The sequence below is a fragment of the Bacillus rossius genome, chromosome 2, assembly GCF_032445375.1.
Source record: "Bacillus rossius redtenbacheri isolate Brsri chromosome 2, Brsri_v3, whole genome shotgun sequence".
Classification (NCBI taxonomy): domain Eukaryota; kingdom Metazoa; phylum Arthropoda; class Insecta; order Phasmatodea; family Bacillidae; genus Bacillus; species Bacillus rossius.
This window is the reverse complement of record NC_086331.1, coordinates 33,335,931-33,350,952: the sequence shown is the minus strand read 5'-3', so window position 1 is coordinate 33,350,952 and position 15,022 is coordinate 33,335,931. Positions and strand designations below refer to the sequence as shown.

Below are 15,022 nucleotides of genomic sequence, written 5' to 3'. Positions count from 1 at the left end.
GCAGCTAAACGAATGAATTGAGATTACTTGTTCATTTCCCAGCATACTTTAATTCCTACAATTTTACTTTCCTTGCCGTTCCCTCTATTGTTCGGTACTATTAAAATTTGTTTCCCTCTCTCCTGATCAAAAATCTTTTATAATGTATTCTTTCTTTTTCCACCCGCACTCAATAATAAAGGTTTTGTTCTCCGTTCGCCACGCATACCAGTTCGTCAACACGTGCAAAAATGGCACAAGTCACGTATACACTCTACGATAAACACAGATTAGTTTACATCTATGTAACTCCGTTATAAATCGCGGAAAACAGTCTTCCGGAAGCTAAAAAATTTATATTTAATGCAGAAATAAATAGTTTAACAATAACATCACAAAATACAATTTTTATTAAAATTCATGAATATAAAACGGAAAAATTCGTGACATGGTAAAATCCAAGACATTTAACATCCTGCTATTGCGATTAGCTTACTTTTAATGTGAATAACTCCGAGCCAGTGAAAAACCTTCAAACAATAGAAATGTCGAACCATGAGCAACCTAGTACGGACATAAATTCAGTGAACAATCAATAAAGCCAGCCCCACACGATACACATTTCCTTAGCTGTTGTCATACCTGTTTTCTGTTAGCACACCTGCTCTCGTGTAGGTAACATTTCGGCACCCCTCCAATGGGTCTGGCCCTGTGTGTAAAAGTTTTAATACCCGAAATCTTAGCCAAAACCCTAATAGAACAAGTTATATTTTTCTGCTATACCAACGAGCTGAAGTCGTCCAGATGATGGGCCGACGTGTAGCAATATAAACCCTTATATAGCCCTTTTTGTAAACATTAGGGGACGTAACATACGTAATGGTGTGCCAAATGAAACTTTATGATAGTTTAACTATCCTAGAATATATCGGTTAACTAAAATAATAATAAAAAGAAATAATCGCATGTTGTACAATACATAATGAAAATTAATTGCGATGTTAATAAATACTAGTCTCCATTTAATAGCATGTAAGTTTAGGTAGCGTATTAGTATAGCGGGCGGATGTGGTAAACTAGAGTTAATATTTGATTTGTTTAAAACCTCGTCACTTCAAATATTTTCTTTTTACTTTTATTTAAATAAAGATTTCTGGATTATAGATATTGTGCTTTAAGCAAATATGTATGTATATATTTTGTTATATTATGGCTATAATATTATTAAATACATGGCTCAATCAATAAGTTTTATTATTTCCTACTAGGTAGATTTATTTTTACTTAAAATAAAATATATTGTTCAGAAGTAATTTAAACCAAAAAATTAATCCCTTATTAAAACTTTGACGTTTATTAGGAAACGAATATCCATATATTATTAATAAATAAAAAAACATTTCATAGAAACACACACCTTGTTAGCCTAAATGAAAATGCAAGATGGTTTTCCTTCACTCGAGATTTAAGTTTATTATGTGACCAATTCGGATTTCTTTGTCTCACTGGGTTAAAAAAAAGTAAGTTACAATTTCTCAAAGTAAGTAGTAAAATAAGTTAGTAATCAAATAATATATATAAAATATGTGAATCGGTAGCATTTTTTTACTATCAACAATGAAATGAGCACAATTAATACTGTGACTTAGCTAGATGAACTGTCAATTAATTTAATATTATAAATATATGATAAATAAACTAATTGAAACCCCATCCAATATCCCTCGTCTCCTTTAAATTTCATATGACTAGATTTTGAAAAAAAAAAACCTACAAATAAAAATACATTCACGTTAATTTAAAAATTTCTCTGTATTATTTTAATTAATAAACCAACTTTGTTATATATATATATATATATATATATATATATATATATTTGCAAATGAAAAATGTAAGAAAAAATAAAAAAAACAATTACCAAGTTTCAAAATTTTTAACATAAACAGCGGGAATTTGTATTTTTTTCAGTATGTTGTTAAATTGACAACATGTTTCATCCTTTCCCGATATGCTTGCTTTGATAGGCATCTGCATTGGCTCATTTTCGGTTAACATTATTATCGTGTGTACGGAGTTAAGAACTATTTGTTCTCTTATGCGATACAAACTTTTATGCACATTTTTATACCCATGGGTCCAACAGAAGTTATAGGAGAAAATGGGCATCGTGTGGGGTGGACTTAAGCAGGGGAAATTTGCCAGAGTATGAAGAGGTATCCAATTTCTTTTATTCCCTACTAATGTCTTTTCGTTTTTATTATTTTTTCTGTCAGTTTCTTTTCAAACTAAATTCTTCAATAATTAATTTAAGCCCCCAATATTTATATAACTATTACATATATGTATAATTATAAGAATTTTTTTCAGATTGTACGTAAATATCTTTAAAAAATTATAATCAATCACGAAAATATTTTACTGCGAGATAGTTTAAAAACAATGTAAATTTTCACTTTTATTGCTAGAATAAATATTTTTCATGAAAAAATGTTATCCTCAAGCGGATTTCGGTAGCTAGCGTAACAGAAATGTCGCTTGTATATTTGGCGTCATTGTCTTTTTTATACTCTGCCAACATTTGTTTTTCCCCTTAGGTGATTTCAGTATGAGTAGGCCCATGTATTGTTCACCAAAAGATTTCGAGTCTAACTGGGTGTTAAAAAAAATGTAGCATCGTCTGTATTTCGTTAATATAGTCTACGTTTGATAGGTTAAATTTCTTTTAGTTGTATTTCTGCGGTCGACACACGCATTACAACAACTCTGTGCGGAACCAAACGCGTCTTGAATGGACCAGTCAAATAAGGCAATTGCTTCTTTTGCAGACAGCACTAATTTTAAGGATGAAACTTCTGGCGTGGGCTTACCTTGCGGCTTACTTTACTGTTATGTGACACAGGCTAATTATTGGTTTTCTGTCGTAGATGGGCGTGTCTAAATTACTGCCGACCAAGCATAAACTCAAAGTAAAACGTAAATAATTTTGCATTCTTGCTTACAACTAAAATAATCTATAGAAACTTCCGAAACTGTAATGAACAAGCTGACATCTACCATTGATTTCCTGTCATGTTTATGAGAAGGACTCCACCCTCTGTTGCCTGTGATTAGCCACTTGTTCCATCAAGCGATTATCACCAGTGAAAGCCAGCAAAGAGTTTTAAAATAGTGAACAATTCCGCTCTCTACCAATTATATTAGTTACCCTATCATCACACGATTTAATTTGGCACCATAGAATACAGAGTTTACTATGTAAAAAATTCACACATTGATTTTGCGTTATGCTAGAATCCAAACAAAAGTTTCTTCATATTGCTTCTGCGATTGCCTCACAGTTTATCTGAATGAATTTGAGCCAATGAAAAACCTTCAACCAAAAAAGTATCGAATCGGAAGCTTTCCAGTTGGTAGTTCTCACAAGCCAGTAGCTAACGATCATGTGACATTTTCCCGAGTATGTAGGGGATCGTGGAGTCTATATATCCTATAGGTCATTGAAACCTAATTATAACTAGGGACTGGAAAAAATTTACGGGCTCAAAGACCTATAGACTAGCCTCCACGATCCTCTTGTTACGCTGGAAAATTCCACTTGGCTAATGACTTGTGAGATTTATCGACTGAGTAGCCCGTAATTCGATTCTTCTTTGGTTAATGTTTTCTCATTGGTCAAGCATTCTCTAGCTAAACTGCGATCCATGAGCAAAATCAGCGCAAACATACCAGGGGTACCAAAAAAAAACAAAAAAAAATGACTGAAAGCGCGTTGCCATTCGTAGACGTAGTAGAGAGTTCTCCCGCTAGATGGGGTTAGTAGATACCTTCACTAAACAGCTGCGCAAGTGGCGTCAGTTTGTAGGTTAATGTTTGATCGTAGTGTTGTTTTTCTCTTACAGTTGTCATGTTCTGCCTACGAAGTCGTTATGGCAGAGTTAAAAGAACAAAGATGTGTTTGAAATTTTGTTTCCTGCTTGAAAAATTGGCAACAGAAGCCTACCAAATGCTTCAACAGGCTTTCAAAGAGGATGCTATGATCAGCACACAAGTTTACAAGAGGCTTGGGGGCTTTAAACGTGGTGATATGAGTGTTGAACACCATGCTAGTTCTGGGCCCCCGTCAAACTCGAAACAATGAAAACGTTGAAAAAAAAAACCGCCAAAAAAATCAACGAGAATCATTGTTTCACGATTGACAAAATTTTTAGAAGAGATAAGAGTGAGTTGGAGCTTGTGCCAGCGGATTTTGATTGAGGATTTGTAAATGAGACGTGTTGCCGCTAAATTTGTTATTCGCCTTCTCAAATAGGATTTTAAAAAATTTGATTGAATTTGAGCCAGGACTTGAAAAAAGAGATCGAAATTGATCCAAACATTTTGACCAAAGTTATTACAGATGATGAGAGTTGGTGTTACGGGTATGACCCCAGAAACAATGCAAACGTAGAGCCAGTGGAAGACTCCCAACTCCCCCAGACCAAAAAAAAAAAGCAACACAAGTGACGTCGAATATTAAGACTATGATCATTGTCTTTTCTGATTTTCGTGGAATTGTACACAAGGAATTTGTTCCCCATGGCCAGACTGTTAACCAGCACTTTTATTTGGATGTTTTAAGACATTTGCGAGAGGAATAAATCATCAATTCTACACATTAAGACTTTACATAGAAGGTATTGCCATCTTGTAGGAGCATAAATTTCGTCTGCTATTCTAGTTCCACTCGTAGTAAGTAGCCAGCTTCCCCCAGTTCTTTGAATATTGGAGACTATTTCGTTGGTGTGAGAACAGTTTCTTGCACTAAGGGAAGCCAGAAACATTATTAGACGATCGACAAATTCATTCGGATCGTCTCAACACACACAGTCAAAGTTTTGACCACGTACTAACTTTTTTAAACCTTCGCAATGTACTGCAAATTCACTGAAGAGATTAGCGAGAATGTCCATATTTTAATTATCTTAATTTTTATATATGCCACATTCTTGATCGTTATTATAGAAATGAGCATTACTTAGGTGTAGCAGTTTTTGTATTCTTGCAAATATTTGTGAGAATAACCTTTATGTTACTAGTAAAAGAACAATTCGTACACACCTGAAGTCCCACATGTTTTAAAATAATTTACATATATATTTCCTGGTATAAAGTCTATTTTTTTCACAGAGGAAGCTTTTATTATGTATTCTCTAAACTCCATAGGTATTACGACTCGTGAAAGATCTCAGGTATGGCCGCACCACTGCATTAACTTGGTGTCTATGTTTCCTTATTTTTTTATGCATAAACTCGGTTATTGCTAAGTCTTCCTCTTTTTGAGATAGTTCATATTTTCTCTTCTTTGCAGTTGGTACCTCATCATCAACTTTTCTCTCTATGGTGATAGATGGCTCTCCCATATTTTTAAGTTTGTCAAAACGACTAGTGATTGGTTTAAATATATTTTCATTTTCCGTTTCCCATGAAAGTCTGACTCTTCTAGCAAGTAGATATTTTGCATGGACAAACTGTAGAGAATGATGATGGTTACTGGCCAAGTACTACACTGTACTGGCTAAAATAGGTATAAACACTTCCCGATATACTTTTTATTCTTCCACAGAGACTTTAATCGATTTCTTCCATAAATTAATCAATCACAGTCTTGCCATCTTTAGGAAGATCTGTTTTCGTTGCCAAGTGATATAGAGGAGCATTTAGGCTAGCTGGTAATGCTTTCAAATCGCATCTTTGTGCTTTAATTACTTCGATAATGTAACAAATAAGAGAATCCAAGGGATTCACACACTGGTTGATGGCAACCAGGTACTTTAGTAATTCGTCATTTACAATTTCTTATTTTTGGCAAGTAGCAAAAATGTAATTGCGGATTTCTGTGTCGTGAGACTTCAGAACAGTATGCAGTTCGTTTTCAGTACTCAGAGCATAACTGCTACGACCAAATTTAGAAATGATATGACTCATGTTTGATGATATCTAAACTAATCAAAACATGTTGATAACTGCCCTTATATAGAGGGCAGTCCTTGACGATAAATAGGAATCCGTGCTCTTTTTTCAGCACAAGGAATACATGTCCTTGAATTCCTGAAACATCATGTCAGTGTTTACATGGCCATTGTAAGGATGCTGTAAATTAATTTCGTCGATGAGAAACTACACAATGACATTATCATTATCATGCAACAAATATTTAGGTATTCTGCTGAACGTCTGGCACCGGTAAACACAGTCGACTTTTGTGTGTCTTCCCATGGAAAAATACTCTTGAATTAGACCTTTCTTCTCGCACATGATGTTGTCGAAAACAAACAAGGAATTGGCTCTTGCTTTGGTAGGAGGCACCACATCTCCATTGTCAGTAAATGGGAAATAATCTAGGCCTTCCACCGATCATGAGATTGTAGCCAATCATTGGCAGAAGACAATTTGTTTCTCCTAGCAAACTCAGTAGAATGCACATTTTGCCACAGTTGGACGGCCCTGGTCATTATGCATCGTACAGTAGAAGTCAATAACGAGCCGTGTCGCGATTCACGCTCACTGGCTTTGTTGTCCTGCATATTGTGCCTGGGCAACCAAACATCTTGCTTTATGCCTTGTATGCTACTGGTGAAATTCTATAAATGCCAAAACATTTATACTTTCAGTTCGTATGTGCGTAATGTCTCGTAGAGGTAAAAACAAACTAAAAAAAATCGGAGTAGGACTTGTAAACTCGCTGATAAATAATCTACACTTTGAGCTACACATCCCCGGCTACAGATTCTGTGGTGCAGGAACAAAACTAGCCAAAATACTAGCTCGTGGTGAAATGGGAATAAATTATCTTCACGATAAGTGTAAGGAGCACGATATTGCCTATTCCCTCACCAACGACTTGTGATTTAGGCACCAAGCTGATATAATACTGGCAAGGAAACCTAAGATATAAGCGACTCGCCAGACACCGGTCTAGGAGTAAAGGTGGTGGCTTAGGGCGTATCGAATGTGATGAAGGCCAATATTAAATTAGGAATGGGTACTCGCCAGAATCGAGCCAGGACCCACAAGACTAAGGCTCACTCGCGCAAGACTGGCGCAGGCCTGCAAAATATCAAGGATAAAGGACAAACTCTCAATAAGAAGATTTCTGGAAGATTTATAACTTTGTTTTAGGCGGCCATAAGTGTCCTTGGCGTGGGCAGTCAACGCTTCGAAGAATGAGTTCAAGCATTTGGAGGAAGCGAAAAGACACAATGTCAACACGGAATCCATTGCTATGGGTAAAAAATGGCACAGGACTATACTTATGGCTTCACAAAGTATTTCGCGGTATGAGAAAGAAATGAAAGATAATATCCTAAGTTCTCTGGCGAAATACCCACTCACCAATACATATCTAATAAGGTACGCTTGCAAATGAGTATAACACATTTTTGAGGTGTGTTCATGCAAGACAATTTAACTGCAAAGCCGAAAACTCGCGAGCAGGCAATTGTAATTTAGACATTTCAGCAGGCCGTGGCACGCACTGGGTAGCATACTTGAAGTCTGGAAATAAGGCCGAGTTTCGGTAATTGGAGGTCTCTGCCTACGCTGGTACCTTTGCAGTACTATTACACTGTACTATAATTACGAAACCAAACAATTGCATTATCATTAAAATCGTGGTCTCTTTCCCCTGAAGATTCTTGATAAAAATAAATGAAAGATTTACGCAATATTGAGAAATGATCAGTCATGTTTATAACACTTATCTTAATCGGTCAAAGTTTGGAGCTGCGGGCGGTTCATTTCGCGCCTCTGGATTTAGATATAGAATGGTGTATTGGACTGGCAGATTTTCAAACATATAATTCCATACTCATTATTGATAAAGTTAACTGCAAGATATGTTTGCTGAGAAATGATGGGACCCCTCAATTGATACAGTTACCTGTAGTCTCTCACGAAATTGATGACATTGCAAATTACAGCAAGGAAATTTACCACCAGATGTAAACATTCAACTATGGGGAAATCCAAACACCCAAAAAAACATTCTAACATTCAGTGAAAAAGTAGACTAAACGAGACCACAGACCACAGGTTCGATGCTAGGATTCGAACCGAAAATGTACGCTGCAGGAAAATCATACGAATCTAACCAATCAGTAATCATATTGCTTGTTAATGTCATTAGGATAAACTGTAATGTGGCAAGTGGAAGATATCTCAATGGAAGACTAAAAAACATGCTGCACGAGTTTTCGCCAGTGGTCCCACCAGGATATAAACTAGATGAAGTGTCGCAAAGTATCATTTACATTCCAGTTTTTGTGATAAGTGCACACAAAGTCGTTATCCAAATCGTTGACCAGCGAGAGCACTTGAAGCGATGGGCATGAAGTTTGTGAAACCAGATAGTTATAAAAGAAGTCGCACTGGTGTGCAGAAGACCAGTTTTCTACCAGACATTAGTGCATTAACCCTGGACAGAGTAAAGTTTCTTCTAATTAAATGACAAGTTCTATATAAACATGAAAGATGAAATTCTCAATGTGAAAGAAAAAGTAATTTTTTATGGCAACATTACAAAAATTGCGCTGCACGAGAACCAGCCTTTCCTGCTCGGTTTTTATGCACTACCAACTGAAGTATGGATATCTTTACACCACCAAGACATCTTAACTTTGCCTTCGCAGTAATTTCTACATAAGAGTCATTCTGATAAAAGTAGACAGAGGCCACCAGCCTATGACCCACTATGATCAATTACCCTTCACTCATGCCAAATGATCTTTCTACTGCAAATACAGCTGGTTGGACCCTCGAGGATTAATACAAGCTACATATTTATGCCGAAGAAAAGTTCGAATTATGTGTTCAGCTGTCCATAATTTTCAGACTTTGACTTTTATGGAAAAAAGTTAAATTTAAATGATCTTTGATTAAATAAATATTTTAACTTAAAACTAATGTTTTTGCATCGAAAAAAGGATCGAAGCGAGGATAGGAATCGATCGATTCTATCCATATATTAATAGGAAATTTTTAAAATAACTTTTAGCATTTTTACCAAATGTCTAGGTTAAAATTGCAGATGTTCAATATGTTGGCTAAGATGGCGGACAAAATGGTGGATGCCACGAAGATCTAGTGATTGACACTTCTGCACTCTAGTGGATAAAAATAAACCAAGATGACAGAGGCAAACTCTAGCAGACGAAACAAGATGTCGGATCCAAGATAGCTGCAATTATGTCACACTCACATAAGTAATATATGCCTTGGTAATAGTGGTGGGGGGTCAATCTGATGGTAGCCTCTGTGAAGGAAGTAAGCTTACCCATTACCATTATTTCCCTCAAAAAGGTGGAACTTAAAAATCCAAGGTCCATGACATAATTTTTTTTATTAAAATTGTAATTAAATATGTTTTTGTTATAATTTTGTAGTAAATTGTTGTGTTATCTTCGTCGTTATTCGGTTATCTTCGACTCCGTGTATTTTTCGGCTCAGAGTGTTGCTTCCCCTTTACCCTTTCCCGCCTCTCTCTCGATATTTTCCTTGCCCCTATGCTGTTCACTCCCCTCTCTTCTTCCTGTGTTGAGCATGCGTCCTCTTCCGTTTCTTAGTACTATTCTTTCATCTGCGGAGGTATACCCTCCATGCTTATATAAGCCCTGGATTGATACAAAATCCTTCTTATGCCTTTAGTCACTTTGAGCAGACACACATTGAGTTCGTGTAGGGGTGCCGCGGATACGGTCATGGGTGAGTAAGTATTTTGCTTTAGTTTTGCGTTGTTTGGTTTATTGCAGTGGCTCTTACAGTAACATAATACGCAACTCTCTTTGCTTTAACTCTTGCCACGTTCTGAATTTTGTTTGATGTCAACGATTGTTCACGTATTTGTGCGTTTGTTAAATACCGCCCAAAATCGGATCCAGTTGCGGTATGCGGACCAATATAAAATGTACGATTATTTAAATTTTAGCATATCACGTAATAAATCCAGCAATTTTCCCGGTCTCTACATAATATATCACCCAAACATTCCTTCTAAACGCTTTATGCGGCAGCAGCCAATGCACAATAGAACTAGAATAATTTAGTTCCAAGTGTTGGGAGTTATTCGTGGTACCAGAAAAAGAATGCAAACTAAGCGGGTCTTTAGATATCGTTATTAGATTGAAATGAAAAAGAATATATACGTATTCCAATGTAAGTTTAGAATATGAAGGTTACACCTAGAAAGGGTACAACGAAACAAACATAGAAAAATGGCCAATAATTTCAATAACGTATGTCGTGATGTTGGCCCGCCATGAGAAAATGATACAAACCGTTTTTGGTGCCTGACCATGAACGGTCCTTGAGATAATCGAAAAAGTAAATGCAGGGTCCGTAATTTTTTATAATCATTTTCCCCAAAAACTATAAGAGTTAGAAAAATAAACCAAAAAACATTCAGATATACATTCAGATTGTTGCAAAAGTGAAAGCTAAGAAACTTAAAAAAAATTTCAAAATAAAAAAAAATAGTTGTATTAAACTTACACCAACCAATAAAATTGACAGTTTTGTTGGTAGTATATACTTTTACTAGAAAAAGTTTAACCAAGATCAAAAAGGCCCTTTTTCACTGATAAATTAAATATCATGGGTAGGGGCAGGTATTTTTCGCGAAAAAAAAAAAATCTGATTGCCCATTGTAGAGACCTGTAAAGTTCGCGATTTCAAATCCCTAAAGGATAGACTCCATGATCCTCTATACACTCGTGCAAATTACATCTGCTGATTGTTTACCGACTCGTAACACCTGTTGACTGGAATGATCGTGATTCGCTAATTCTTCTGTTAAAGATTTTTCATTGGCCCAGAGTCCTTCAGAAAACTGTGGCCCAATCACTGAAGCAAAATAATGTCGAAAGTATTTGGACTCTATCCTATCGCGAAATGAATCCGCGAATTTTACAGGTATCTACGCCATTAAACTACGATATGGCATGCCTACGGTTTCTTCCTTGCAATTTGCGGCCGTCTGCTAGAGAAGGCATTGCCTTATTTCACAGGTCAATTCAGGACATTATGCTTTCACACAGAATTACTGTGATTGGTCTGCCTACAGTAGACATACGCCTGGGAAAAAAACTCGACCAGTTATGAAATAAAGACCATGGAACAGTGTTTTATCTCCCAGCTATTCTTGTAATCCAATCCGTAAATCAGGCTCATCATTATGACTCCAAACTAATGAAGATAACAGTCCTTTGATAACAACTGCGGATTTTGAATTTACGATGCTTAATTGGTGAGTTTATAATATTATTAATATAGATAGAAATATATTTGTATGAATACTTCGCATATTTTATTTTATATTTGCGGTTGTTACACATGTTTTGACTTATTATGCTGCTGGTACGAACTAGCACAACACGTCTGCTATTGTTTACTGCGCCCAGCGCGGAATAAACGCGCTCTTGACCGTGTGTTCTGAGTAGTCGATATAATGAACTCGCCTAGTGTTGCGTCCTAGTTTTTTAAAATTTTTTATTTAGTGCATGAGAGATATTTGTTTCGAATAATACAATACGTTTAGCAGAAATCATGTGTTTGTGTATATATATATATATATATATTTAACAGATGATACCAATGTTGTAGTAAATGATAATAGTCATTATGCTATTAATCTCTTTTACCTAACAAAGTTAACTATTAAAATCGGTTATTGAAAATTCGCAGATGTTATTGAAGAGATATGGTTTTTAGTGCCTAGTTAGAACCCATATTTAATTTATTTCTGAAAAAGCGCGTCTTTAATTTTGTTGAAACTTTTTATAGTAAATGTATATACTGAAAACACAATTTTCATTTTTTTACTGGCGTACGTGTATTAGAACTATTAAAAAACTTATTTAAAAATATTTTTCTTTTCTTTCTTAAAAATTACTTATGCAGAAATTTGGAAAAATAATATTTATTTTTCTCTGAAGCATTCCCTAATGTATGTTGCTGGGTTTATTATTTTTTTTTTTTGCTGTTATGGTTTTTGAGAAAAATAAGTTTGAATAATAACTGATCCTGCACGTACTTTTTCGATTATCTCAAGGACAGTTCAAGGTCATGCACCAAAAACGGGCGGGTCAACATTACGACATACGTTATTAAAAATATTGGCTACGGTGGCCATTTCTCCACGCTTGTGTGGAGGCCGGAAAACTTCACTGACTCATTTCGCGAAAGGTTAAGGGACTAATAATTTTACATAGGGAAGTTTCTGAGATCGGCCTTCTTTGTTCGTCTCTGTTTTGTTGTCTAGATTACTGTCGTTGGTTTCGACCGTTTTTCGCTGTGTTGTCCAATGTAGTTTTTGTCTTTTTTTTTGCTGTTATTGATGCAACTGTCTCGTTGTCAGCCCGCTGCGTTCTTCTAGTGAGTTCTGATAATTATGTTTTCTGTTTTATTACTTCCATAGACTTCTCTACACTCTCTACTTTTGACATAGACTGATTTTGGCTTGTTTTTTGTGTTTTGGTTATTTATAAATTTTTCAGTCATTGAGGTTTCTCTATGACATATTTAAAGTTTAACCAGCAAGGGCGTATTTAAAACATACAGTCTTCCTCATAGCAAGAACTATTAAATAACACAAAAGTGTCAAGCAAAGTTACAGTGGATTGCATACCACCTTAGTGCAAAAGATTTGGCGATGGTTCATAGTCTCTAGCTACAGTTTTTTGTACGGGGCGTGTTCAGTCGAGCGTTGTCGTGCGTGCGGTGTTACGCAGGAGGTTGTGGGTTCGATCTAAGCCGTCTGCGCTGGAGATTTTTTTGTTCTAAAGTTGGTTTCCACCTCCAATTACACTCCAAGCAAATGTTGGTGCAGTTTCTCGACTTATACCGTCCTTTTTACCTAGCCTTCAAGTTTCTGGCTAGTTATTAACGTCAAGCTGTTGGCCATCTCCTTATTCTAAAAAAAAAATTTATTTTAAAATTTTATTTAAAATACATGATTAGTAAGAAAATTAATTTAGCCTTATATCTTGGCCGTATAATTATGAAACATTTCCTCCACCCCCTGATGCCTGGGGTTTTGACCGGACCAAAGCCTAGAGACCTGCAAAATTAGCGGTTTTTTTTCATTACCAAGATGACTTCCACACTATTATATATAAAAAAGTCGGTATCTATTGTCTATTGGCTGCTACAGCGTTTTACCTTTCAGCCGGATTATGAATGATTGAGAAAATTTTAATTTGTAATGATTTTGTTACCTCCTTGTCTTTCAAGGCATGAAAAAACAAACTATGGTCAAAAGAGAACGTAGTTTAAATGCGAATTTGGCAGGTACACCAATGACTAGATCCACAATTATTTCGCGATTTCATTGAGTAGCAAAGTACACTTGAAACACATATAGGTTTCTTCTGCTTCACGTTGAAGACAAGACCACAGTACTCGAAAACACGCCCTTGACGACCCTGAGCCAGTTATCTCATCATCGTCAGTGATCACGAGTGACCCGCCAATGTTATCTTTCAATGAGAAGGGGCTGGAAAAATTCCCCAGTTTCAATGACCTCTAGGATAGACTCCAAGCTTCTCTCCATACTCGGGCAAATGCTACATGCTCATTGGCCACTGATATGTGAGACCTGTCAACTGTGATTCTTCCTATTTTATACTTCTTTGCAAAGTCCTCCAGATAAACTGTGAGCCAATCACAGAAACAATATGAAGGTACATGTGTTTGGATGCAACTACTTCTCTCGCAGACGGCCGCCAATCACAAGGAAGAAACCACAGGTGCGGGTATACCTTGTTGCAGTCTAATAAGTGTTCAGATCTTTTCACGAAAAATGCCTGCCCCTAGTGATGAGCTTTCTAAAAACCTTTGATTTTATTTAGGCACGTTAATTCTAGTTCGGAGGAAAATGGATCCACGTAGCAATTGTGGCCCTACCTTTGCTCAAATGAGGTTTCACTTCCATGCTATAGTGATATGCATTCTAATTTGTATCCGAACAATAACGCTAGAGCGCGAAGCCCCATCCGAGGCGTCCTTGCGTGCGGCCGGGCGCAGGGAGTTGGGCTGTGTTCACAATAAAATAAAAACGTAAGCGAGTGCGTAGCAGACCATGCACACGACATATATGAAATCAGTTCACAATTGAATTCGTTTGTGCTGATTTAAGCCAATGAAAATTTGCGTTGAAAATAACCAATGTTGGCAGAGTTAGTAAATAAATATTTTCAAGTATTGTTTTCCCCCGACAGCTAACTAGCAGCCTGTAAATAAAATTTACAAATTTATAAGATTACGATAGGGTAAACAAAAAATGTTAAGTGAACCATAGTTAAGGAACCTAAAAAAATAGTACTATTTAGATTAAAACTTTTAAAGAAAGAATTACTTGGCCGATAATTTCCTACCACGAATTAATAAACGTAAATGGCACTCTACTCTGTTCTCATTGGATGTTGCGCCTCCTGTAGGTACAGCCTCTATCCCGAGCACGCGACCGTTCTGTGCGTTGTTTTGAATCGGCAGGACGGGAAACATGGCGGTCAGGTCTTGTGCTCACTACCTCCTGTTACTGTTGGTGTTTTTATAGGTTGTGAGCGAAGCCTTGGGCCCTTGTTGCGCGCGGCCCTGTCTCCCCTCCCCTCGGCCCCAGCTGGGGCGGCAGTTGTTTCTCGGTTGTCAGAAGAAAGGGTTAGATACAGGGCCGGTTCTGGCGAGCCCTCTGCTCTCTGTAATTATTAAACATTCTTTTTATCGCAACAGATTCATTCTCTTCCTCTCTCTCGCTCTCGCATTCAAGTTGTGCTGCGCCGCGGCACATTTTCCCCCCACCCCCTCTTTGCCCCCGTTTCTTAAGGCCATTTCACACGGTCAACTCCACCTTCAAGTCACACTCTGCATTTTTAGAGTTTAGGCTCCTGAACTCCGCATGTGTTTACTTCGCAATAATTTTGTAGTTATTCATTCATTATTATTATTATTTCCTTTCCGGCAGTATTATTACCTCAGCTCTACCACGAAGAAAATTTAATCGGAAAACAAT

At 36.6% G+C, this 15,022-nt stretch overlaps 1 protein-coding gene across 3 annotated transcripts in view; it reads right to left on the bottom strand.

Annotated features, from left to right (window-relative positions):
* Positions 1 to 15,022, bottom strand: part of LOC134529223 (zinc finger protein 628-like) — a 384,650-nt gene that overhangs the window by 115,489 nt on the left and 254,139 nt on the right. The gene's annotated exons all lie outside the window — the stretch shown is intronic.